The sequence below is a fragment of the Ambystoma mexicanum genome, chromosome 7q (genome assembly GCF_040938575.1).
Source record: "Ambystoma mexicanum isolate Mex_15411 chromosome 7q, UKY_AmexF1_1, whole genome shotgun sequence".
NCBI lineage: Eukaryota > Metazoa > Chordata > Amphibia > Caudata > Ambystomatidae > Ambystoma > Ambystoma mexicanum.
The window spans coordinates 295010388-295037893 of NC_090941.1; positions in this window are offsets into that span (position 1 = coordinate 295010388).

The window sequence follows — 27506 nt, forward strand, 5'->3', positions numbered from 1 at the left end:
CATCCTGCCGCTGAATCCAACTCTGAAGAATGTAATTCCTATGTCCTCCACAGACCACGTATTCCTTCCTACCATTGAAGTTTCATAGGCAATCACCTTGTGTGGGATTATATGATCCTGAAATGTAATGCAGTTAAAACTCTTGAGGTGATCGGAGGATGGGCTAAGAGCTCTAGACATCGCAGTTTTTGTCGCCTCTGTGGGGAGTTGACACTTGAAACGGCTTGACATCTGCTCTGTGGGTGGTCGGCTACTGCTGATTTGCATGCATTTTCCATAGGAGCCATCGTCCTTGATTCCTCCACCTCAGAAAAACTGCTTTGGGAAACCGTTATGAATGGTTGCAGCGATGGCTGCATAATTTACTTGACCCTCCTGTGGAGAAAGATTACTGAGATCTTACAAATCATAACCAAGTGAATGTACACTTTTGATGCCATTGTGGGGCACTGGCTACTCAGCGCGTAACTCTAACTGTCTGATTTCTTTGTGCCTGATGGAAAGATACTGAGCCGTCCGTTTTCCTTTCTTTTTGTTTTAGTAATGTATAAAAGTTATTACCTTAACTGTAAATACTGAATAATATATATATATATATATATATATATATATATATATATATATATATATATATATATATATATATATATACTTGATGGATTAACACCAAATTTGCAAAACCATACTTTCAGGACCAGGCCGCAGCTGATGTGCAAATTTGGTGCAAATCCACCCAGCTGTTTGGGCTGTAGATGCGAGCAAAGATTTTTTCCATGCCTGTCTGTCCAGATTTCTAAAGTTTAAGGACCCCACTATTATTACTTTGTCCCCTCCATTGGCAAAACGGCTCAAAACTTTGCAAAATAATTCCGAGTTAGCTGTATATTTATTTTGCAAGGTTTTCTGAGGATTCGTCTAACGGCACCAAAGATATAAGCCATCCAAAAACTGCTCTTTCTATGGGTTGAGCAACGTAACCACAACTGCAGAGTTGTTACCACAGACCCTTTTATTTATAAATATATACATCAGTGATGTCATAGATGATGTAATAAGTGATGCCACCAGTGATGTAATCAGTGATGTAATCAGGGATGCCATTTGTGATGTCCTCATAGTTTTCATAGGCTGCACAACAGGAGCCAAGACGTTATTGTGGCTTTAGATGAATTCCAGGGATTTTGTTGTGTTACATCTTCACATTACTGTGCCTACAACTAAAGTTTTATCCCTGCAATTCAAAAGTGTTGTTACAATGTATTGCTCACCTTAATGTCCCTGCAACTAAAGCCAAGGAATTTGTTATACTATTCCTTTTTCCACACCACTGGACATGGACTTTGGCCATGGGCAGCGGACACAGCCTTTGTCCGTGCCCACTGTATGTTTTAAAACACAAATGGGCCACTATCCATGGCCTTTAACCATGGCCAGTCGGTACAGCCTACTGTATATTTTAAACACATGCAACCCATTCGCCATGGCCAGTGGTCACAGTCTTCGGATGTGCCAACTGCAGATTTTAAACCACTTGCAGGCTACTGGCGATGGTCTACGGCCATGGCCATTGCATGTTTCAAAACACAAATGTGCAACTAGCCACGGCCTTCGATCATGGCCAGTGGCCACAGCCTTTGGTAGTACCCACTGTATATTTCAAAACACTTGCAACCAATTGTCGCCTTTGGCCATGGCCAGTGGCCACAGCCTTCGATCATGCCCACTGTATGTTTAAAAACACAAAAAGGCCACTACACATGGTCTTCTATCATGGCCAGTGACCATGGCGTCGGTCGTGCCCACTGCATATTTTAAGCCAATTGCAGCCCAATAGGCATGGCATTTGGCCGTGCCCACTGGATATCACGCCCAGTCTACTTTAAAACAATACTGTGGCACTGGCCATGGCCAATGATTTTTCACCTTCAACCTCACTATATCTGTTTAAATTACTAAAAGATTGTTTGTGTATTACTTTTTGCCATAGCCGCGTGTAGTTATAATTAGTTTCCTGTTTTCAGTGTATCTTTTTTTTTACTTCTAGGGTGTTTATCCCGTGTTTTCAAAAACATTCTGAAGGTGTGTTATCAGTGTTTTATTGTGTGCCTCCTTCAAGCAATCACGGATAAGTGTTTTTTCGAGTGTAAACACACACATTTTTTTTATTGTTACATTGCATGCATAAGTAGGGTAATATCTTACACGACCAGCTGCAAAAATAACATATGCCCAGGTTTGAGAGGTTTAATTTTGAAATTCATCCTAATGCAACCATCACTCAAAGACATTCATCAATCACAAACTGATTTTGATCTATTTTGACAGTGGTATTGTTATGTATACAATATGGCAGGCTTTGAGAAATCACAATGTTTTTAGTCAATGAGCATTGAGAATAAATTACTCGCCAACGATCACACTTTGGTTAAGCAGTGTGCTACAAGCCCCTTGTTTTATGGCCAGTCTCTTGGTGACTGTTGTGATACAACGCACAACCCCAACTAACAGCATTTAAGCAGCACGGAAGAGGGAAAAAATGACTGGCTGCAAGAATAACAAATGCCCAGGTACTTTTGCCCGATACTAAAAGCTGGCACCCATGAACATATGCACAGTAAGTGAGCTTATAACTTAAAGTCAAATATGCAAATGTAGTTTAACTGACCTTCGCCTTAGAAATAAGGTTGCAAGACAAAATTGCATCGGATTTAAAAAAAAAAAAGTTATGAACATCAGAAAAGTAACACCAGAGAGGAAATGTTCCAATAACTATGCCAGCAAAGGACGAAAGGTGATCTGCTCACCTTCTAACCCAGCAATCTGTAGTGAAATATTCCCTGCGCAATTCACCTCCACAGCTACCAATGTTCTCCTACAACTGGTTTCTGTGCTCAACAAGTCATCAGGGAGGCAGTCTCACTAGTAGTAAAAAGCCAGTACAGGTGTAATCAATCAATATTGATTGGTTAAACTGATGATGTCACCAGTGATATTTGTGATATGATTTTTGATGTCCTGGGTGTTAGTCAGTGCACAGTGGTGGCGTGAGTTATGGTTGCTTAGCTTACCATAACTGGCAAATTTCAAGGGTTTTCCGGTTTTACTTGTAACCATTACGTCCGTTTAACAAGGTTTTTTCATTGAATTGTATAGGTTTTAATTAGTGTAACTTAGCCGTAACGTCCCTTTAACAAAGTTTTTTCAGTGAATTCCATAGGTTTCTATTACTGCAATTTAACCATAATGTCCCTTTAACAACGGCTTTTTCAGTGAATTTCATGGGTTTTTACCTGTGCATGCTAATTTCCCACAATTTACTAATATCATACTTACCCCAATATAACAAAGATTTTCTCCAATTTACAAGGTTTCACCTTAAAACTCTGCAATGTTCCAACTTCTAGCATCATTTTTAAGACTTTTATACACTTTTTGCAACTTTTTCCACTGTTTTTGTATCCATCAATGTTCGCAAACATCTGACGTCATCATGGCCCTTCCAGGCAGTGTCATGTGACCATGCAGTGGCACGTGGCATGATGACGTCTTGGTGAACGCATCTGCACTTCCCGATCAGGTCCGAGCTTCGTGGACAGTTTGTAACTGCATTTTCTACTGATCTAGGAACTTTCAAGATCAATATGTTCCCTTTTCACAACTCCTACACCTATTCTTACTCATTATCCATTAACAATCTAGTACAGAGCACATACTTCGAAGAATATTAGTGAAACTGCTATTTATCTTAAAAATGGCATCAGTTATTGCCATCCCTTCTCTCAAGAGCCACCACCACCAGTTGGAGGACCTACACAACAAAAAAAGTGCAGTACTTCCAAGTACAATGAAGAGGACCAAGATGATGAGGTAGAGGAAGTGCCTACGTCTTCCACCAAGAGAGAATCATGGGTGTGGCAGTTCTTTACCACTGTTGGAAATGTACCAAAGGCTAAAGCAACCAAAGTGAAATGCACAGAGTGCGACGTACTCAGTCACAGACTACCTGGACAGTAATCCTATTGGACCCACTCCATGCGCCGCCACACCCAATCCAACCACCAATGCTCTCAGAAAGGTTGTTCCTTTCTTAGCAAGTAGTAGACTGTCTTCCTCCACCTCATCTTCCTCAACCAGTACTATAACCACAAAGCCTACTTCTGTGGGACACGAAATCCAACCAGCTACCTTGCAAGCAATAAAAGAGGCTGTTGATCCATATCTTTCAAAGACAACAGTCCTCTGTATATACTGCAACACACCACTCTGCAGTGGGGAGCAAGGTATATAGGTGGGAATCCTTTTCTTGCTTTCCTGTCACATTTATCCTCCTGAGCCGTTCCTGACCGTGAGCAATTACGAAAAGTTATCCCACCCACCTGACCCTCTTTACGGTACTAGCGGTTGTTGTGGAAATGATTATATGTATTTTCTGTTGCATTTTATGGATTGGGTGCTGTGGACGGGGACCTACACAATGGATTATATGAAATGTTCAGACCATGACCAAAATGTTGTATGAACAGGAGCCATGCATTTGCTACCCGGGTTTGGGTGAGGGGTCCACTTGCATCCAATAGGCCAAACAGGCGCGGACAGCATGGTGGCCCCTCGGGTTTGCCCATTGGGTGGATTTTTAGCCCAGGCTTGGACATTTGCACTGTACGGGTGGATATTGGATTTTATACAAGTAACCCTAGAGCAGCTTAGTCAGCCAGTAGGCCAACAGGCATCTGGCGGGTCGGCAGGGCTGCTAGGGGTTGAAGTCTTGGAATCCGATGATGCAAGATGTATAAGAACTATTGGGTCCCCATCATTAGTAATGTAAAACTGTAATTAAATGTGGGCTGTTTACTCCCAAAAGTGGTGTGTTACCTTTATTGATGAAGTACTGTTTATATTATGCCCTGAATCCAGGGGCATACTACAAGTGCACCTCAATGATCTAATGCAAAATGAGAAACTTAAGCACACATATCTACAGCAAATGCAAAACTTTTCTTTCTTTTTACAAAATAGATAGTAAAATTTTATTTTGAAGAAAATAACAATAGTCGGGAGCGCAAGTACTTTTCAATCTGATACAACGATAAAAAATATTCAATCAAGTCCAAGAAAACTTGGTTAACTTTTTTGAATACAGTTCATAGCTACCGAACTTTGTATTGTTCTCATTTTGAGTGAAACTGTCAACGGTTATCTTCTAATGCCAAATCCGATAATCCACCCATTAATGCAAGTCTTTGCATTCTTCAACAAAAATTATCTTTCATGATCAAATAGTAATGTACACACATGGTGCACAATTACAGAGGAGAAATTAGTGCTTGAAAATTGAAATACAAGCAACACTTTCAAATCCGCACGTTTTTCGACCCTATTCGCTCTCATGTTGCATCGTGGTACTGCAACTGCAAATGGACAGATTGTTGTCTGGCGGTCATCCCAGATGATTGTTATTCCATATCTGTTGTTGATAATTATTGTCCAAATACTGTTGTAAAAACATCGGCTAGTATGCTGTAGCCATGACATGCGTACAGCGGGATTATATAACTATATAAAATCAAGAAGGCAAAAATATATTTCAGTAACCACTTTACTGTTAAATATCCACAGTACATTCTTATTTTGGCTATACATTTAAGTTGCAATTCACATGTACAATGTCTATTCTTTGCGTTAAATTGAACATTTATCCGTCAGCCCATTCATCATATGGCACACAATACACTTTCAATCAACACTTCAATAAATATAATTTAAAATCTTGCTTAAATTGTGTTTTGCGAGTCCATTGTTGCAATGTAGCGGAGGACCAACCACTTCAAATCACAGTTTTCAAAATAGAAACTTTAATTTCCGACAGCAGCTTTCAATGTAGTGAATCTTATCAATTCTTTGTGGATTTTTGACACATTTACTCATTCAAATTCTTAGTGTGGTGTATTCAAGGACACATAACAATGAGACCCTACATGTGCGGTTCACAGCGTGCCCACACATGCCACAAAAATGAACAATATTACTGGTAATCAGTGTACTGAAAAACAACAAAATATTTGAAGTAAACCACATACCACAATATTTACTTCCATGTTACCGCTATCAACGCACATGTTCCCAATACATTTACATTTTCTAGAAAAAATAACATCAAGTGCAATGCACACAGGCACACAGGCATGGAAATCCCTACACGTCAATAATAATCTGCACCCTGCTTTCTACTATCAGAAGGATATGTCTTGGTACTCGGAAGCGGCCTCTTTCTGTTTCCCGACTTTCCGAGGTGTGGCTTGAGTCAGACAGTGCGTGTGATCTCACTGAGGTCCTCTTTTTGAATCCTCTAATCATCGAAGCCGTGCGCTCTGGAACGAGCCTGCATCGTCGCCTGCACCTGCATCAGCAATCGCAGCACCTGCCTACACCCGCAGGCGTCCGCCAGTTTCCCCGCCCGCCAGCACCCACAGACTTGTGGAGCATGACCAGTGCTGGAGGGTGAGCCATGAGAGCTGCGGAGGGCCATGGGGGGCCGTCTCTGCCGCCACTGACACTACAAAGTGCGGTAGAAAAAGGAATACAAGCGGTAAGAGCGGCTAGTGCAGGGGGTGAGCAGTACTGCTCAATGCCGCTTACACTATCCAGCAGGCCGTGCTGTTTATCTAGCTGAGTCTCCCCAGCTCCCTCCTTCACCCTTCCATCTCCTCACGGACTAATACTGTATTGCTGTTCATCTGGTGCAAATAAGTGGAGAATGATGAGGAGCGGCAACAGAGTGAATTAATTTGAATCAGTATTGCTTGCTTAACTCGCTTAATGAGCTGACCTACCTTTTCTGATAGGAGCACTAGCTAAGCAACATCTCCAGCAACTCAGCAACACAGTGATACACCTTATATCAGATCCGCATTTATATGCTGTTTTTATATGATTACCTGTACCTGTAACGTGTGCCCCTAGTGACTATTTATGTGACCAGCATTCCATCTTTTCAGGGGCCACAGTGGTTGTACAGGCGGAGACTTCCTATTGATGTAGACTTGGAGGGAACTCTATAGATATATTTTCCTCCTCTATCTAACTGTATCTCCTATCTGGCAGACTGCTGGAATGACCCCTGATGTCTGAAAAGAGTCCTAGGAGCTTTTGACTTAGCGATAAATCGCATTACATCAATAGACTCTCTGCCAACAAGGAACAGATCCTCATCATCAGTTCTGCTTAGCTCTGTCTGGATCAAGGGGCAAGCGAAACACAAACCTACGGTTCCTAAGGTAGTGTGGTTACTTAACCCCTTTTTAGCAACTTCGCTGCATAGAATTGCGTGTGACCATTAATATAAGCAGTGCTGTAAGTTTAACAATGCTAACAGTCAAGAAGTGCTCAGCGACGAGATATAATTTGCGTAACTAGAAGAGCAAGACTTCCACATCTAATATGAATGGATACAAAGGACCTAAAGCAATACCTGCGGAGAGAGGTGTAATCACTGACTTTTTTCCGCCTCCTGGTACCTCAAACATAATAAGCTCACCTCTACATATGGAAAAAGAGACTGGTAGCCAAAGCATGAATAACTCCACAGATGCAGTAGATGTACTAGGAGAAAGCGCTATCGATAATAACTCATTACTGGAACTCTGCCTATCTATGCAGAGATCCATGACCCCCCGATTAGGAAGTATACCCAATAATCAGAATAGTTGCTACCAACATCTGCCCACGGATTTACAACAAGAAATATCTAATAGATTATCCGCTTCTCCTAATTTGGAGGTACAATTACAATCATCGGAAACAGACAGCAGCAGAGAGCATGGGGAGAGTCAAACGACCCTAGGGGACTTGTAATCCTCGGTCGCATCTTTGCAATTTGCTTTAAATATTCTGCTGAAGATGTGCAGAAGGATTTAGAAGTTATCCTTACCTTGCCAGCTGGAGATACAGTCAATAACTGCAACTTAGAGTCTGTACAGAAGGAAGGGAACATCTCTCTACCAGAATGCCCAGAAACAGTTGACCACGATCTAAACACCACTTCTAAAGTGGATGTATTTTTCTCACGCATACAGCGACAAATGACCAGAAGAGTGATTGCGAGGAAAAAGCACAAATTGGCCACTATAATACTACCTGATACAGTAGAGCCGAAAGAAGAAATATCTATACCCACAGAAGGTAGTACCCCCAAACAGGTACAGAGGAAAGCAAAATGGAAAGAAACCAGAGCATGTAAAGGGACCGTAGGCAAGGAGGGTAAACTGACCAGCTGGCTTATTCTCGATAAGAGTAGCACCGCACATCCAATGGAAGAGGAGGACTTAAATAAGAATAATGCCTCAAAGCCAGCTGATGAGATGGATATAGAGCCCTCATTTTGTGCAAGTGAGCAGGGTGTCCATCCTGCTCGGAATGTGATAAATATGGTCCCAATCAATCTTACTCAGATTGACATTTCATCCACTTCACTAAATGTATTGCCAGATGAAGACAAAGCAAATGAGATATTGGCTAAAGGTGGAAGGACTTGCATCATTAAGAACTTGTATCAGAACAGTGATCATGACTGGATCTCCAGATCAGCGCTGATGACCAGATTACACACTATTCCACAACTGAGAGTGTTTAGATCGGAGGACTTTGAATTTGTCGAATCACTGAAAGCAAGGAACTCCAATACATCAGCAATCCACTGTAAATTGTTAGCAACAGCCAATCTGCTGTGCAATTTCAAAGCCAGTTTATGGGAAGCAGATATTGAAGTTGATGCTGATCTCAATATAATTGATCCACAATGGCCAATGCAAGCGCCAATCACCACAATTAAAGAAAGCAAGGTGCTGCAGTTACCAAAAGGCAACTCAGTACAGCTAGCAGATGTTCTGGAGACGTGGCTTACCTCTTGGGCCCTCTTTAATGGCTACACTATCCATCAGGAATTAGCCAAGAAGGGACCCAGGGGAAGAACATATGGGGTCTCTTTATTGGAATTGCACATCCACTAAAGTCTACTCCGATCCATTCTAATATGGATGAATTTATGTTGGCGGTTGAATTAGAACTCCCCGGCAAAGATAAAGTGGACAAAATGTTACTGATCAACATTTACAATCCACCAGAATCCTCTAGCAGAGATCTTATACAGGAAGCTTGCCACAACCTATTGATTGACTGGATGATTGACACAGAAAAGAACCTTGTTATAATTGCAGGTGATTTTAACTGCCATATTGTGGGATCTGTGACCAGAAGTTATAATCCTTTATTAAAGAGGACAGGTATGATGTGGCACTCTGAGGTTAACTCTGAGGGACCACCATGGCTTAATTTACTTAATACATGGGACTTTGACATTTTAAATGGTCGAACCAGCAGTGACTACCCATGGCAACCTACTTGGAGCAATGGGAAATCCAGAAGTACTCTTGATTATATCTCTGCAAGCCCTACAATGGCCAAAAGGGTTAACGATATGAGAGTAAATAACAATGACTGGCGTGATCACGCCTCATTAACATTATCATTTGATTTTTTATTAGAGCATGCTCGACCCAGGCCCATAGGTGATTTGAGAACGAACCATACCTCTTCAAATATTCGTTGGTCTGATAAAAACATCTTGAAAGCAGCTGTAGCCACGATAGATATGACAAACAGGGGATGTGAAGTCCTATTACCTATGTCTTGCAACGAGATAGAAGAGTGGATTCCATCTTTCTCATACAGTTATGTGACAGCCAATATTAAGATGTTAGCACCTGCTGCTAAACCAATTAATGTATTTGATGTCAAAATTAGAGACGCTAAAAGATCCTTAAGAGCAGAGCTCAGGAAGTTACGTAAAAATTCCATCACATGGGATAGCTATCAGATCTTAAGCAAGAAGCGCCAAAATGTTTTTAGGTCATGGCTAAGACAGAAACGTTATGCAGCTAAATTAGCTAACTGGCAAAAAACAGTCCAGATACTCTGTGCCGGGAACACCCACTCTATATGTGGCCTATTAAGACAGGAAAGAGGTGACACGAACAGTTCCCTTAATAACACGATTGGGAAGAGTCAATGGGAGGATTTCCTGAGAAGTCGCAATTATAACACTGCAGAACTTTCCTAGGAAATGATAACCTTGGACCGACCTCCTCCCCCTTTTGGGGTGACAGCAGAATCACTGATTAGTATGATAAATAAGCTCAAAGCATCGAGAGCACCAGGGCCTAATGGTGTAGCGAATGTCATACTAAAAAGTAATCAGGAGTATTGGGCAGAGGTCCTGAAAATATTATTTGATAAGACTCTACAAAATGGGCTTATCCTGGAATCCTGGCAGACAGCTATTCTGGTCCCGATCTATAAGAGGGGTGACCGGACAGATCCTTCTAACTATCGTCTTCTCTCTATGCTCGATTGTACGGGCAAATTATTTGCGACATACTTACTGGAAGAACTTCAAATATGGGTAGATAAGGAGAACATTTTGGATCGATTCCAATGTGGCTTCAGGAGTGGATACTCTACAACACATAACTCAACTGTCATAGATATGCTACGTAATAGAGCCAGAACTTCCAGCAATCCTCCATTGTATGTACTATACAGTTTATAGTGAAAAAACCGAATGACAAAATATCGAAAACAAAAATCTCGAATCCAAAATATCGAAAACAAAAATCTCGAATTTTTTTTTTAATACGTTTTTATTTTGAAATGGGGGGGTTCCCCCCTAACCCCCTTTTTTCTTTTTTTTTTTTAATTTTACCCTTTTTTTATACTTACCTGAACCCACAAATACATATAAATAAATAAATAAATAATTCGAGATTTTTTTTTTTCGAGATTTTGGATTCGGGATTTTTGTGATTCGATATTTTGTTTTCGGTTTTTTGACCGACCACCGTACTATACATCGACTTTAGGGCGGCCTTTGATTTAGTCCCTAGAGACCTATTGTGGGCTAAACTGGACACCTTGGGATGCCCGAAAGGAATACTTTACTACCTTAAGCTGTTACACTGCAACACCACAGTATCTTTGAAATTAGATGCAGAGGGGAATATGACTAGCAAGATTGATCAAACTCAGGGCGTAAAGCAAGGTTGCGTTACAGCTCCGATTCTATACAATCTTTTTGTCCATGATACCCCGCAAGCACTGTCAGCAGAACATAATTGTCCCCCCAAGATAGGCTCAGCTCACTTTTCGGAACTTGGCTATGCCGACGACTTGGTCATCATGGACCATATAGTTAGTGGCCTTTCGAAATACTGCAGAGGCACTATGGACTTATGCCCAAAGAAATGGCTTAGTAATCAACCTGGATAAAACCCAGATGATGGTCTTTAGTAGCAAGAAGATTGCACGTGTGAATGTTAATATACATGGGTCTACAATACTATACACACCCCATTACAGATATCTGGGCATTGAGATAGAGCCTAAAGGACAATACACTATGTGTAAACAAGCACGAATTACGCGAGCAGCCCAAATCACTGCCCTGATACATCGCTTTTCTTCTTCTCATGGCGGCTATACTATTTGGGCTGCACGACAACTATATCAGCAGGTACTAACTCCTATGATCATCTATGGCCTAGAAGCTCTACAACTGATTGATCTGGAATGGCTCCGAATACTTGAGGGAACATTTTGGAAGAAAATTCTTGGACTCCCGAATTGTGTACCCATGTCCATTCTCAGACTGGAACTGGGTCTCATATCATGGAAAGCTCAAGTACTCAGAAGAAGGGCTGAACTAAAATGTCACCTCAATCAGAGAACCCTTTGCTGAATGTCATGTACAGTGAAATTAACAAATCTTCCTCACTCCCATTCATGAAAAAACAACTGACTGTTTACTTGGGGAAGATCGGCTGGAGTACTAGGCCATATGGGGATCAAGCCAGTGCATTGCTGGCTCTGTCAATAAAATCTGAGTTAGACGACTGGATTGATAACTTTGCACATTTGGAAGTTTGAAACGGTATAAATTTGTACAACATATGGGATACACCTTTAAAAAACCATCATTATATGTGTCTCTCTGTCCTTCACCTCGATTGAGACGGTTTATCCTTATGCTGAGGATTGATCAATTGCTGGTTTTGACCATTAGCGGTACTATGAACAAGCTTGCAAAACCTGAACGTTTTTGTCGACTCTGCATGAATAGATCCATCATTGAAACTGGTAAACATGTTCTTACTAGGTGCCCTACCATGATAAAATCCTATTTAACATATTATGGGGACTTTATTCATAGAATGCATCATATCAGCAGTAATGACGTTTGGTTAAGTGTGCTTAATGCAACCGGGATGAAACTACACATTGCAATGTATAATGTGTGGCTGATAGTAGTGAAACAGCTGGATATAACTATGTAGATACCAATTTTTTTCCCATCTAGTTGCCCTTACCAATGACTTCAATTTTTGATCTATTAAGCTTTTTTGTACAAACAATCTGATCTCGAGAATTTCTCACTCATTGAATCTGAATGTGTCAAAAAAATATTGTACATAGGCAAAAAAAGCAGAAAGCTGATGTGCTGTACCAACACCTCTATGATGGAATCATAATTTAATTTGTTTTCTCTAGCCGATACTTTTGATATAAAATGAAGAGTATTATTATTTATTATTTCTATTTTCTCTTTGTAGTTCGGTTTATTATCAAATTTAAATAGTTGTAATATAAATATGTATGATGAAATGAAACCATAAACCAACCCCTTAAACCAACGCCAAAAGCATCACACTTTGTCCGCCATAATTGCTGGAACCTGAATGAATATACTAATGCAAATACAAGTACACTGTACTATATATGTTACAGGGTCTGCGGTAGCAGCCGTGTAGTTATGGTTCAGTTGCTCAACCCATAGGAAGAGCACTTTTTGTGTGGCTTACAACCTTGCCTCCCCTCGTTGAATCCTCACAATACTCTGCAAAAATAGTTTAGGGCCCTGTCAATTTGATTCTGCAAAGTTTGGTGAGGTTTCATGGTGGGAGGGGTTATAGGGGGTTCCTAAAATGTTTGGTTGTTCCCATAGAAGGAATGGAAAAGAAAATGCGCTCACACCTACAGCCCGAACCGCTGGATGGATTTTCACCAAATTTGCGGCAGGAGCAGCGGTTTGGTCCCAAAAGTGTGCTTTTGTAAATTATCTGTAAAACCGTCCAGTAGTTTTTAAAAACATATACAAAAAGTTTATAAAATATAATGAGTGATATGTATTCATTTATCTATTGGTCAGTTGTTAGTCTCTTCTACAATTAGCAAAACTGTTTCAAAGCACCCACAGTGCAAACAGGATGGGGACAGGGAAGGTGGACACAGAATTACAGCAATGATAAATAATTAAATTAAAAGTACAAGCAAATAATGAGAATAAGGGAGGGGAGACAAACCTACTATGCCTTGTGAGTGTTCAGTGTGCAAGTGCAGGGGGAGGGGTGAGGGGTTGGTGATTAGTGCTTATGGAGAAGTTCTCAGGGTAAGTGTTATGAGGAGAAGAACGTAAGTGCAACCACCCACGGGTAGGGAGAGCCCAACTAAGTGCAGCAGAAAGACAGCTGCTGGGAAGAGAGATGTGGGGGTCAAGGCCCTGAGGACACATAAGGGGCCAGTACATTAGTCACTCTCTTGTAAGATTAGCATGGAAGAGAGGAGGAGAAGGAAGAGGTAAAGAGAAATGTCTTGAGGCTTTTTTCTGAACTTAAGGAGGTCATGCTCAAAACACAGAGGGAGAAGGAGTCTGTTTCACAGGAGAGAGCCAGCCAAGGAAAGTGATCTGCCACCAGCTCTCTGTTTAGCAAAGTGCTTAACACACATGGAGTTGGTGCCAGAGGAACGTTGGAGTCTAGAAGGGGAGTTTTTGGTCCGGAAGCATTGAAGACAGAAAGGTCCCGAGCCCCAGATAGCCTTGTGAATGGTACAGAGGGATTTGAATGTAATCCGTTCTGAGACCGGGAGCCAGTGAAGGCTGTGTAGGGTAGGAGGGATGTGGCCACTGGGCTTGATGCCAAGGATAAGTCTTGCTGCCCTATTCTGGGTTAGCTGCAGGGGTCGCAGGGTGGAACAAGGAAGATTAAGGAGGAGGCTATTGCAGTAGTCTAGCCTGGAGAGAATCAGAGCACGGGTAACATTGAGTCTCTGGGGGAAGGTGAGGAAGGGAAGAGTCCCTTTGAGAAGGAGGAGCTGAAATTGGGACTTCCTGACAATGTCCTCAAAATGAGGGATGAAGGAAAGAGAGGGGTTGAAGATGACACAGAGATTCCTAGCTTCAGTGGAGGGGGTTAGGGGGGAGCCCATGGAGGAATGCCAGAGTGCAGGGAAGAAGTATGGTAAAGGGACCCAATATGGAGAATCTCAGTTTTTCTGGCATTGAGGCAGAGGTCATTAGCAGTGCCCAAGGCCTGGATGACAGGGAGGCAATCAGGGATAAAGGAGGGTGTAAGGGCGTCAGTGGGAAGTTTGAACAAATGTTATTTATCGTCAGCGTATCTCGGTTCAGTCTGCAGACTCACTTCCCTGTACAGCGGTGTGATGTCCACGGACATGGAACGCGCCCAAACGGCGGTGTGATGTCCACGGACATGAAACGCGCCCACGAATCGGATTGGCCAAAAGCATGAGATGTGCCATATTTTTGGGAAACACCCACCATGTTGGATTTGTGGACTGCGCCCGTAGTCCGCGAACATTGTGGTAAAAGCATATTAAAAGCCACAACATTGCACTTGTCAAACTGATGAAACAATCTCTGCGGAGGTCAGGGGTGATGAAGAAGAGATGGGATTTGGCTATATAAAGCCAACAAAAACTGTCGGTTTTTCATCTCTAATGTCCGCAAACTGTTTGGGGACAGCCCTGTGATGTTCACTAACATCTCAGATGTTCGGGGGCAATCAATTAATATGTTTGCCTTGTAGGGTTGGTGAAAAGCAGTTTTTGGATGGCGTATAACTTTTGCGCCACTCAATAAAATTGTATGAAATAGTGTGATATTAATCTAGACGTGGCCTTGATTGGTTCTACAAAGGTTGGTTCTGTTCTGCCAAGAGGGAACAAAATTAGAGGGCTGGGGCAGAATATTTGAAAGGTATATAAATTGGGTGCCATTTCACGTATTTGCACAAAGGTTTGCAAAAAGATTTAAAACCCAGATTTGAATGTTTTTGCAAAGTTTGGTGGGATTTTGTAAAGATCGGGCAAAATTAGAGGGGCGTTTTAACATTTTGAGATGGGTTATAACTTTGTTGGCATTTGACGAATGTGCTCAAAAGATTTTAGAAATACTATAGACCGAACCTTGAATTTTTCTGCAAAGTCTGGATCGATTTTGTCAACTGGGAGCTACGTTATATGACTATTTGGTATATGTACATTTTGACACTTTAAAAAAAATAAAACATGGATGGATTTGCAGGAAAGTTGTGCAAGGAGCATTGGCAAGGACTTGAAAGCATGGTTTTGCAAATGTGTCCGTATTTTTTAAAAAGTGTCATCATGTAGGTACAAAAAATAGTAATATACAATTGGTGACTGAGGTATAGCCAGTGGCCATGGGCAGTGGCCAGATTGTCTGATTCATGGCCAACCAGAGACTGGCTATGCGGTCACGTTCTTCAAAATCGGGATAGGTTTCAATGGGAAAATAAATTCTGGCCGTGGCTAAAATTCTGTCTGTGGTTAATGCCCGAAGTGTTGCACAGGATTACATTAACAGATCGTAATGACTATCGCTGCATAGATGCCGAGACATCAGCAGCCTTGAGAAAGACTCTAGAGAGTCGAATTACATGCCAGCTGAGTTCTAACAATAAATATAGCATCAAGAATGTTTTTTAAGACTGCTTTATTATGACAACAGTTACTTATTGAATAACTCAGTGTTGAGGTGAATAGGGCTGACTCTCCTATTCCAAACCTTACACTTGAAGAAGCAAGGGAACCTTAACAAAAGAACCCCATCACCAGCAGCAGGGTTTTCTGTTTAAAGTACTAGATGAAGTGCAGTGATCTAACCTTTCGACCACCCTGCAATTACTTGATAATCGTGTACTCTGATTTGATTATTGTGGCATGCATCATGGCCGAATCCTATGGTTTGAATGGGAAGAAATATTTTGCTTGTGGCTACATCCTGAAGTGCTGTACTGAATGTTAACAAACCTGCGCGAGGAGCATCAGCAAGGACATGAAAGTATGCTTTTGCAAATCTGACCTGTGTTTTATTTTTCTTAAAGTGTGGAAACGCAAGTACAAAAAAAAGTGATATCACTTTTCTGCCGTGGGCAAAGGACCTGGTCTTTGGAAAGGTCAAATGTCTACTCTGTTTTGCCTATTGGCATATGCTCTGATGATAACGACTCACATAAGTATGTGTTGCAAAAAATATGTTTGTTAAAGAAGGTTTATAGTTCTTTCATATGTGTAAAAAGAGGAAGTATTAAAAACTTATATACAGTGATGTAACATTATGAAATATTTTCACTATGAAAACATATTCAATTGACAGAATAAACGTTGTTAAATGGATGATACGGTTAAGATGTAACCACCCTTGGGACTCCTCTGCCTCAGCAGTTAGCTAGTGGCCTTCCACCTTGGGATCCTATGGCAATTCCCTCCTTGGCTCCCATGAGCACTTGTGCATCTTCACTGCCCGTTTTATTTATGCACTTCTGTCACTGCACAATGCATATGTGCATTTATAGAAGCACTATGTACACTTTTTTGGTATACATATGCGAAATTTAGATGCAAAAGATTTGTAGAAAATTGTTAAGTGGCAGTTTGTGGGTGCAATATTAGTATGTTTATAGGCTTAATGTAGAGTTTTTTTTAGTGATTGGTGGATATGTGCGAATGGTTTAAAGCAGGTAATGAGGGAGTGTTGCAAACATAACAGTAAAAAGAGTAGAAGGGCTGTTTTGTGTGATGGTGTGCATGTGCAATTCGGCTTTTCTAAAAGGGCATGGGCTAGACAGAGGAATGCGCAGACTGTGCATAGTTATAAATGGCAATGGATTATGGGGTTTATTGTATACTAGAGAGAAGAGGTTCGGACAAAAAATTGTGTCTGTGTTTTTTTTCCCTCTGATATCCAATTGTCTATAATTTCCATTAGTGTAGTAGAAAATGCTAATGAGAATGTTGGAAAATGTTATTGAATCTAACTACTTTACTGAAAAATGTAAAGTAGATGGAGTCTATAAGCTTATTATTTTAGTTCTATTTTGTAACTGTGAAAGGTAGTTCCTAAAGGAACCTTTTTTAAATGTTTGTTTTTTATTTCTTATGCAGGAGAGGCAAGAAAGTAGGATGGGTAGGTAAATGAGGGAAGGAGCACTAACCACACATTTGGAGGGGCTGGTGGACAGGGGAAGATGTTGCATGTGTGTTAAATCTAAGGTAGAGGGCAGTGTTTCTCATGCTCCTTGATTGCAGCTTCAAAAGCACTTTGAAATTGCTCCCACCACAGAGTGGTGTGTTGCAGTATATACTGAGTACTATTGTTTTAGAACGATATAGATCAACAACCTCTTTTATTGCTTGCAAGGTAGCTGGTGGGATTTGTTGTCCTACAGAAGTAGGCTGTATGGTTACAGCATTGGTTGAGGAAGATGAGGTAGAGGAAGCCAGCCTACTAGTTCCTAAGAAAAGAACAGCCTTTCTGAGAGCATTGTGGTGGTTGGATTTGGTGTTGCGCTGCATGGAGGTGGTCCCGTAGGAGTACTGCCCATGTTGTCCGCGACTGAGAGCAACGTTATACTCAGTGCATTTCACTTTGGTAGCTTTAGTCTTTGGTACATTTCCAACAGTGGTAAAGAACTGCCACACCAACAATTCTCTCAGGGTGTTAGAAGTAGGTACTTCTTCTACCACATCTTCCTGGTCTTCTTGATTGACTTTGCACTTCTTTTGTTGTGTAGGTCTTCCAGGTGGTGGTGGTGGTGGCTCTTGGGGATGAGGGATGGAAATAGCGGATGCCATTTTTAAGATAAATAGCAGTTTTCCTAATATTCTTCCAAGTATGTGCTGTGTGCTAGATTGGTGTAGGAGCTGTGCAAGCATACAAGTTGAGCTTCAAAGTTTCTAGATGAGCTGATAAATGCAGTTCCGAACTGTTTGCAAAGCACAAACCCGTTTGCGAAGTGTAGACTCATTTGCGGACACTTCATCATGTCGTGTGCGAGAGCGTGGTCACGTGACACTATCCGAAATGTCTGTGATGATGTCAGACGTTCGCAAACATCTGCGAACATAAAAACAGTGGAAGAATTTACAAAAAGTGTGTAGAAGTGTTAAGAATGATGCTAGATGGTGGGTAATGACAGAGTTTAAAAGTTAAACTTTCTAAATTGGAGAAATATTTTGCTATATTTGGCTAAGTATGATATTAGTAAGTTGTGGTAAATTAGGGTGCACTGGTAAAAACTCATTAAATTCACTGAAAAATCTTTGTTAAAGGGACGCTTTGGTTAAGTTGCACTAATAAAAAGCTATGAAATTCAGAGAAAGAACTTTGTTAAAGGAACATTAGGGTTACAAGTAAAACTGAAACCCCCCAGAAATTCACCAGTTATGATAAGCTAAGCAACCATAACTCGCGCCACCACCTTGCACTGCTAAGACAGACACCCAGTACATGAAATATGACATCACAATTGTCAGTGATGACATCACTGATAACATCACATATTAAAATAATGTTCATGAACAGTCCCTAAAAGTGGTAGTGTTCATAATGTTGTTAACAAGATGTCAGGTGTGATCTGGAGATCTATCATAAAATAATTAGGGCCTGATTCACAGAACGCTCTCCTATGGGACTGTGCCACTATAAAATGCTTCTGTGAATCAAGCCCTTAATGTATTAAGGAATGTTCAAATTTAAAAAAATATATATTTGAGTGTTGGTATTCAGCCAGGAACCTAAACATACATAGACATAAGCAATGGCTGCAGCATGTACCAGAAAAGTACAATATCTTTAATCTGGTAATTTCCGATAGTAAAATAATAATTGCTACCTTATCAAAGTTTTGCGTAACGTTGAACATGGGATAAATAGCTAACAATTTCAAACTTTCAACATACTTGTGTTAGTACAAGAAATACATATAAAAACCCAGAATGCATACAAATTAGAGCCACTTATAGGGAAACTAAAGTTAAGAATAAAGAAACAACAGCACCAAAAAATGACAATAACATTAGAGTTGATTATCATGTGCACAAATTAACTGTGTGTTTCAGGCTGCTTATTGCCCCATGTATGTGCACTATGAGGTCAAATCAAATTCTATAGAAAGTACTTTAAGAAGATATAAAAAGGTTAATGTATATGCAAATGTGTGTTTTGTGTATATGTAACTATGGCTGGATGACATTGTCGAAAAAAGGTATTTTTAAACTTGAACATTAATAGTACCTTTTCAATTTTTAAAATTCTCATTGTTAGTAAAAATAAAAACTAGCCTAGACATGTCAGTGTCCAAAAACAAGTGGCCCAGAAATGTTATGTTATCAGTAATGTCATGAATGATATTTGTGATGTCATCTTTCATGTACTGGGTGTTTATTTTAGCAGTGCACATTGGTGGCATGAGATATAGTTGCTTAACTTATCAAAACTGGGGAAGTCCTGGAGTTTTCACTTTGTCTTGTAATCATAACGTCCCTTTAACAAAGCTTTTTCATTGTATTTCATAGATTTTTATTAGTGCAACTTAACCATAACTTCCTTTAAGAATGGTTTTACGTTGAATTTCATGGGTTTTTATTAGGGCAACTTAACCATAACATTCCTTTAACAAAGTATACTTAGATGTTCCCCTTAAGCCAATCCCGACCCTTAGTAGGTTTTTCATTTTTGCCACGCAATATGACATAACTTATGATTTATTTTTTATATAAAAGCTATGATTTGTGCAAAGATTGCTAAGGGAAATTGAGTGTCCATCTGTTGATGTTCGTTGTAACTCCCTGTTTTAGATAATTGTGAATAAAACAGTACTTTGCCATCTTCCTGAGTTAGTTTGGTTATTTGGACTCTGAATTTATATGTGTGATCCCATCCTTTCCATATACACGTTCCTACATGGCCCTAAGCTCACATGGTAGCAGTGCAGATGGTTAAAATATCCAAACTAGTTCAGCTGCAGATTTTCAGACAATCGGGCATCATTCACCATTAGCAGGAAGATCGCAGTTTCCTGTGGAGAGCGGGCGAATAGAAATAAACATGCAAGAAGTACTGAGACGGTGAGCAGGTCCCCCTTTGAAGAAATTATTGCCCGCGGGCGCTCTGTAGACGGAAGGCGAAGTGGTCAGATTGGAGGAGGAGTCGATACTGAAGGCCTCGAGTGGATTAACGAATGGTGATTAGACTAAGGGGAATGGCAAATAAAGAGACGGGATTGTAATAATTTTGAGTAACAGGGAAATATTGTGAAGATAAAGAGATAACGCCTAGGAGTCCTAATTCAAGGGAATTGGAAGGAGACATTTCAAACTCCAACGGGAGTAGAGAGAAATATAAAATGCACAGGTCAGGACATTTAAGGTGATTTCTCAAACCCTGTACAGGCAAAAAAGTAAATGTCGAGAGAAAAAGTACCCCGTATTTATCAATAAAACATAGATAATTGGGAAGGTGATCATGGTGTTCAAAATGTGTAAATGTCTGACTAGTCTAAATGTTGTTTGTTGAATAAAGTATCGAGGAGTGATAAAATTGTGAAGAAGTAACAGTGAATAAATATAGGTGTAGCAAAACGATTGGCACCAATCAAAAGAATAGATGGGATATTGGAATAAGAGGATTGAGCAGCAATTGATGGAGCTTGCTCATATTTGTTGTTTTTAAATGATAAAGTGGTGATTTAAAATAAAATAAAAAGTTTATTTAACAATCTGGTAAGTATTGGCAGTCAATTGAGACTTGTCATTGTGGGGGCTACTCCTCCCATGCACCTATGGAAGACACTACCAAAACACATGCTCAAGCTCAAACAATACACTGTAGAATGTGTAATGGGCAAATCAGATAAAATGTTCATGACATGGACACAAGGGGGATCATTGTTAAGAGCAGAATTACAATACATGACCACATACGTGCACGCCGCATACTCAGGGAAGAAATTAGAGAAATCATTAGCAATTTTTGAACTTTGGAAGATGTATCAAGAGGAAAGAGAAGACTAGCCACCCGAGTAGTGGATGCCTAATCAATATAGGGGGTAAAGCATTGAGTCCTCAGCTCCCTTTACTAGGCCTGTAAAGGAATTGAAAGCAGTGACGGGGCATAGTAATCCGATATATGAACCCCTTGCTTATAGAGGTGACGATAGTCCGGAAGAGAATACGAGAAAGGAAGATATTTTCAAATTCATACTAGACAAGGAAGAAAGAAGCGAACGGTCTAAATTGTTAACAGATATAGACAGAGAAATTAAGAGATGGAAAGGAGAAAAAGATAAAGCTGATGTGGTAGCGCTCGTACTAAACGAATGGATGGGAGGACAGATATTACTTAAGATAGATGGTAAAGCATTTTGGAAGTTAGGCAAGGAGAAGATAAGGACGAACGAGAGAGGAAGGACAAGAAACGAGAGAAGAGATTAGAGGAAGAAGAGGAAAGAAGGAAAAGCAGGGAGCAGTGAAAACAAATATATCAGGAGGAACAGGAGAAAGATGAAAATGGGCAGAGGAACAAAGAAAGTATGACAATAAACAAAGAGTGATAGAAGAGAGTGACTGGAAGGAAAGAAGGAGAGAAGAGGAAGAAGCACAAAGATTAAGGGACAAAAGATTACAGAGATGAAGGGAAGAACGAAGGGAGGAGGAAGAAAGAATTACCAAGTTGAACTGACTTGCGACAATGAGAAGAAGAAAAGACTGGGGGTTTACTTTGGAATATAAAGTTCTCATCCACTTGATCTCAAGAAGCAAAACTCAATGACTCCGGGGCAAGACGGTCTGGTGATGTGCATCCTCAAAAATAACCCTGAGATTTGGGCAGCTATCTTAAACAGTATGTTCAGAATCCTACTTGGGGAACAACTTGTGCCAGAGTCTTGGCTAACTTCAATTGTTGTGCCGATCTTTAAACAAGGATCTCACCTGAGTACTTCCAACTACAGGCCGATATCCCTGTTGGACTGCCCAGCCAAGATTTTTACAGGCTTAGTCCTGAGAAATCTGCAAAACTGGGCCAAACAGACGGGAAGGGTGGATCCCTTCCAAACAGGGTTTTCCCAGGCTGTAGGCACAGAGACGAACGGCTTTATGCTGAAATTATTGAAAAAGGGAATGATTGGGAAAAATAAACCTCTCTATTTCGCCTTTATCAATGTTTCCATGGCCTTTGATAGAGCCCCGGGAAACATGTTGTGGCCCAAATTACACAAGTTGGGTTGTCCTCCTGCCATTCTGGGTGTTCTAATTAACCAGCATACGAATACTACCATGTCTGTGCATTTGGACAGAGAGGGTATATTAACCGCCCAATCAATTCGGCAAGAGGGCTGAAGCAAGACTGCCTACTAGCACCACTCTGGTGACGCCTTCTTGGATACAAACTTTCTCCCACAAAAATTGAATATTACAACAATTAATTACTTATATGCTGGTGACTTGATCTTAATGGACCATGCGCTTGTTGGGCTGCAGCGCTAGTTAAACGCACTGGAGGCGAGTACCAAGAAGAAGAATTTAATGATCAGCATCCCCAAGTCGAAAGTCCTCACATTGCAATAGGCCCCAGGAGGGCAGGGGGAGGCTTCACGTGGTCAGTGGAAGGCAAATTTCTTGAAAAGTTGGATCACTTTTTATATTTGGGCTTCCCCATTTTCCTGAATGATAGTAAAGCCAGACAGTTTAATGTAAAGAAACAAAAGGTAATGGCGCTGGTGGCACAGGCTGTCTGGCTTAACAGGAAATATGTTTTTTTGTAACCCCTGTGCGTAGGTTTTATTGTAAAAATGTGTTCCCAGTGGTGACTTATGGACTCTAGACTTATTTTTCTCTCTCAGATGGCTATGGCCTAAGCTTGAACGCTTCTTCTGGTGGAGAACTCTAAAACTGCCAACATGTGTGCCAATACCAGTGGTAAGGTATGAGCTGGGTCTGACTTCTCTGGAGGCTATGGTTAAATGGAAAAATGTAGTCTTCCTGTGAAAGATTTACCTGGCGGAAGAGGGGTCAATGTGGGGGATTCTAAAATGTGGTTTAGAGTCTCAGTCTCCGGTTGGTCTTGTAAATTGGCATCAACAGTGCCTAGAAATCTTAAAGGATATTGACTACACAGTGGAGTTTCTCCTAATGTTCCCATTAAAAGTTAACAAGAGACTTTGGGAGTCTGAATAGTTCGAGACAATTTACCAAGTTAGAAAGTACCATCTATTCTCGGGTCTATTGCTTGATGATAGACCCTATAACTCACTACATCATAAGTAAACGTCCCGGCCCTGTTGATGTGGGCAGGCCCTGACTCTTAGGCTGAATTTGTTTTTAACAAATGAAATTCTGGGTGCCCGTGGTGGAATCCCCGTGAACCAAAGTTGCTGTAGATTTTGTATAATGGCAAGTTCGGTTAAGACAACATACCACTTATTGCTTATTTGCCCAGTATTGATTACGCAATGCCAGACACATTTTGCGCTCTTTTTGAAGAATTTTAAGGAGCCTCACCGAGGGAGGGTGTGGCAATGTATTTTTACTGATAAATCCTTGAAATGGTTGCTAGCCCAATTCACCTCATAAATGAAGCTTTAATTAATTTTAAGACATCAGGTTTGGTACTGTGATCCTGAAATTAGTGGTGTGGGGGTCCCCACGATGATGGTCACATTTAGGTTCTAAAATGTAATTGAGTGTTATCCTTGTGACAGATTTTTAAATAGGTTTTTTTTTTTAAACAGGGCTGTAATGCACTGTAATGAAATGTAATGTTTTTGTATACTGTATCGTGTTTAGCCGATATCCATGTCATAAGCTGTTTTTTCATTTTTTATTTTTTATTTTAATTTTATTGCAATGTGTACATTGGGTTTAAACTGTGTTTGTGTGAGTTGGCAGTTTTAAATGTGAAAAGTTCCATGTGAACTATAGAACTATAACACAATAAAGAACAAAAAAATGATTTAGAAGAGATGCGAGTTAGCGAAGGGAAGTAGATGAAGAAATAGAGAGACAGCGAGGTTTCGATGCCAGTCTCATTCATCAAGAACAAATGAGGCTGAGCCCAGAAATATGATGGGACAGAGTGGAAGAGATTCTTCCATTAAAGGAAGTAACGCCAACAGTATCTAGAGTAGCGCTAGAAATTAAAAGAGATGATGCGGAAAGCATTGGAGAAAGGATTGATAATGTCTATCAGCAATTACAATGAGAAAGTGAGTATGGAGCTCAAAGGAACGATGATCGATCCCCAGTATCTCAATCATGAAGTGAGGAAGGAACCCTGTTTAGTGATGAATGTCGAGCATTGTCTTTAAGCAGATTGAATTTAGACATAGGGGATGAGTATGTTAGTCATACTAGTTGGGGCCTAGACATGTCAGATGTGGAAAGAGAGTCCGGTCTTGGGGCAGAAGGAGGGAGCGCATGCGCCTTTGTAGGAAGGCTTCAAATGGATAAGGTAGTGAGATGTCAGATATCAAACAGCCTAAAAATTGAAGACCAAATCCCATAGCATATCCTGAGCGTCCCTGAAGATGGTCCTGAAGTGAGAAGGGAAAGTCTCCACCATATGTAAGTAGGCTAAGGTAATTACTGACAAGGAGACAGACAGGGACAAGTATCCCTGCCCTGCATAGACTAATAGTGTGATCCGGTTGTGGGATGGGGTTCACACAGTTCCCCTTGTTAGAAAAGGAAGGGCAAGACCGCAATATATTCCATGGCCACAGATGGATAAGGATAACTTAAAATGTAAGCTCCTTAGTTTGACTTGGGGAGCTGGGAAATGGATATATGAATTAGAGAATATGACAGGAGGAAATACGTTGGCCACAGGGGACATAACATTTCTCCTGGCAGCCATACTTAGAGAGAGGGCTGATGACAAATGGAGGAGTGTGGGATATTCAAATTTGACTGCACAAAACACAGCGCATGATAGAGCATCATTCAATAATTGTAGGGCAGATGTTTGGAGGGCTCTCAGGGTACAGTATCCTGACACATCAGATATGGGTGCAATTATGACACGTAAAATGAAAGAAGATGAAGACCATATTGCTTATATTCAAGATATTCAGGTGAAATGGCACCTTGAAACTTGTGAGCTATGGGAAAAAAGACAGTGGCATTGTTTTACCATCATTTATGCCAAGGGTTGCCTGAGACAGTACAAAGGCAGATGAAAAAAACAAGTGGGGATGGAAGCAAAGCCATGGGCTGAGATACAGTTGACAATACTACACCATTGCCAATAATTACAAGAGAAAAACAAAAAGAAAGATGAAAATAGAAAAATTAAGCAAGCCAAGTTTGTTTAGAAAAACTTAATAAACCAATCAATAGAAATTCAGGGTCGTGCACCAGAGGAAGAGCAAGAACTATGGAAACGATGGGGGTGTTCTGTATCCCCCACGGAAGCTCTATGGTGACAGGACAGCATTGGAAAGCCAGTGATTTCAGTGAATTTATTGAAAGTCACGCTTGAACTGCTGCATTACCCTGTGCATGTAACTAGAGAAAGTCTTGCCGCTAATATTGCAGAAGCCTGGTTCATTCCTAATTTGTTGGAACACATTGCACTGTTTATGGTGAATTGCATTGTGTGTCAGAAATGTACTGCTAGGCATACACTGAGAATGATTAGAGGAGTAATACGTCAACCGAATGGTCCATTTCAGCATTTACATATTGACTATGTATCTATAAGTGGCAGTGCAGCCTTTCTCCAGGTAGATCGAAGCTGGTCCGTGTGCACAACCTGATGCCACTGGAGCAGCAACGTTTTTAGTATGGAACCTTTTCCCGAGGTGAGGTGTGTGTGTAGTGCTGAAATCTGAAAATGGGCCACATTTTGTCAATGAACTATTCAAACAAATAGGGCTTTTATTAAAGCATAAGTTCTCTTCTGCATATCACAGAGAAAGGGAAATGTGAGAGACTTAGCGGCCTCTTCAAAGAGAGGATTGCCAAGATTAAATTGACTTTGAAAAAAGGATGGCTATATAGCCTACCCCTGGCCTTATATGCCATTCGGAATCAGCCAGGGTCAGACGACCACCTCACCCTGCGTGTGCTAGTAACAGGGCGTTGAATTAGAATACCCCTTACACCTCCATCTAGAATTAGGATTGATGCCCAGAGTGTAGCCAAAACTCTAGGTGATGAGATGCACAATTTTTTGACATGTATGACTACCAGCATTTCTTTCATTTCAGATCAAGTCAAACATCGGAGGGACAGTCTAGGAACACGGAAGAAGATCTTTCGGCAACCAATCCAAGTGAACCACCACCTAAGTTATATTTTGGGGACCTGATCCTGATCAAGAACTTTACCCAGAAGTTGCATGATACTCACTTTAATGGCCCATTCTGTGTTGAAAAAGTGTCCCCTTCAGATGTTAATGTTCAAGTAAGAAGAGCTTGGTTGCATCTGAAAAACGTGAAGGTTTATAAAGGCCAGTACACTTCCTCCCACCGTTGCTGATCTAGAAGAAGACAAGAAGAAAAAGTTCTGTGTGTGCAGACTCAATCAATGACTAAGAAGAAGGACGATAAAGCACCAAGTGATTAATATGTACTTTATTTGGACAGGAATTCAATAGACACTCCTTATATATATATATTTTAGCAGAGAGTGCAAGGACTTGCAGAGAATTCCAGAGTTTGAAAAAAAATGAAATATATTGAAGCAGTAAATAATGCACCAGAGTTATGCCTAAATGTCAGTTCTTGATCAGAAAACGGAAAAGAGATCAATATGCAGATTAATTTTGTGAAGAATATTTGTTTTAGGTGAGAAAAATACATGATACCTGCGGACAGTGACGTTCATTGGCTTGTGGTTGCTGTCTTTGTGTTCATGCTTCATTCTTACCCTGCTCTTGTCAGAAGAGATGTTAATATTCATACTTTTTTACAGGATCCTAAAAATGGTCCAAAAAATTGTCATTGCTATAATTGAACAAATTGTACAGTTACAGATATAAAGAAGCTCAATGATTGTATTCAAAATTATTAATGAAGAAAACAACACAATAATAGAGAGAACACGATTTCAGCAAGGAGTAGGATGGCACGAGAAATGGTTGCCCAGATTTCTATGCATAATATATATGTGCATGATTGTACTCGTTGTGTTTTTGTCCCTTATCTTTCACAGTCTCTATCATCTTAATGTTTCTGCCGAAGAAAGCGCTCCTATGATTCTCCCCACTATGAAAACAAATAATGACAAGTTCCTTGATCTTTATAAGTTTATTGGGAGACATAAAAGAGATGCAGAGGATGAAAATGAAGGGGTAAATA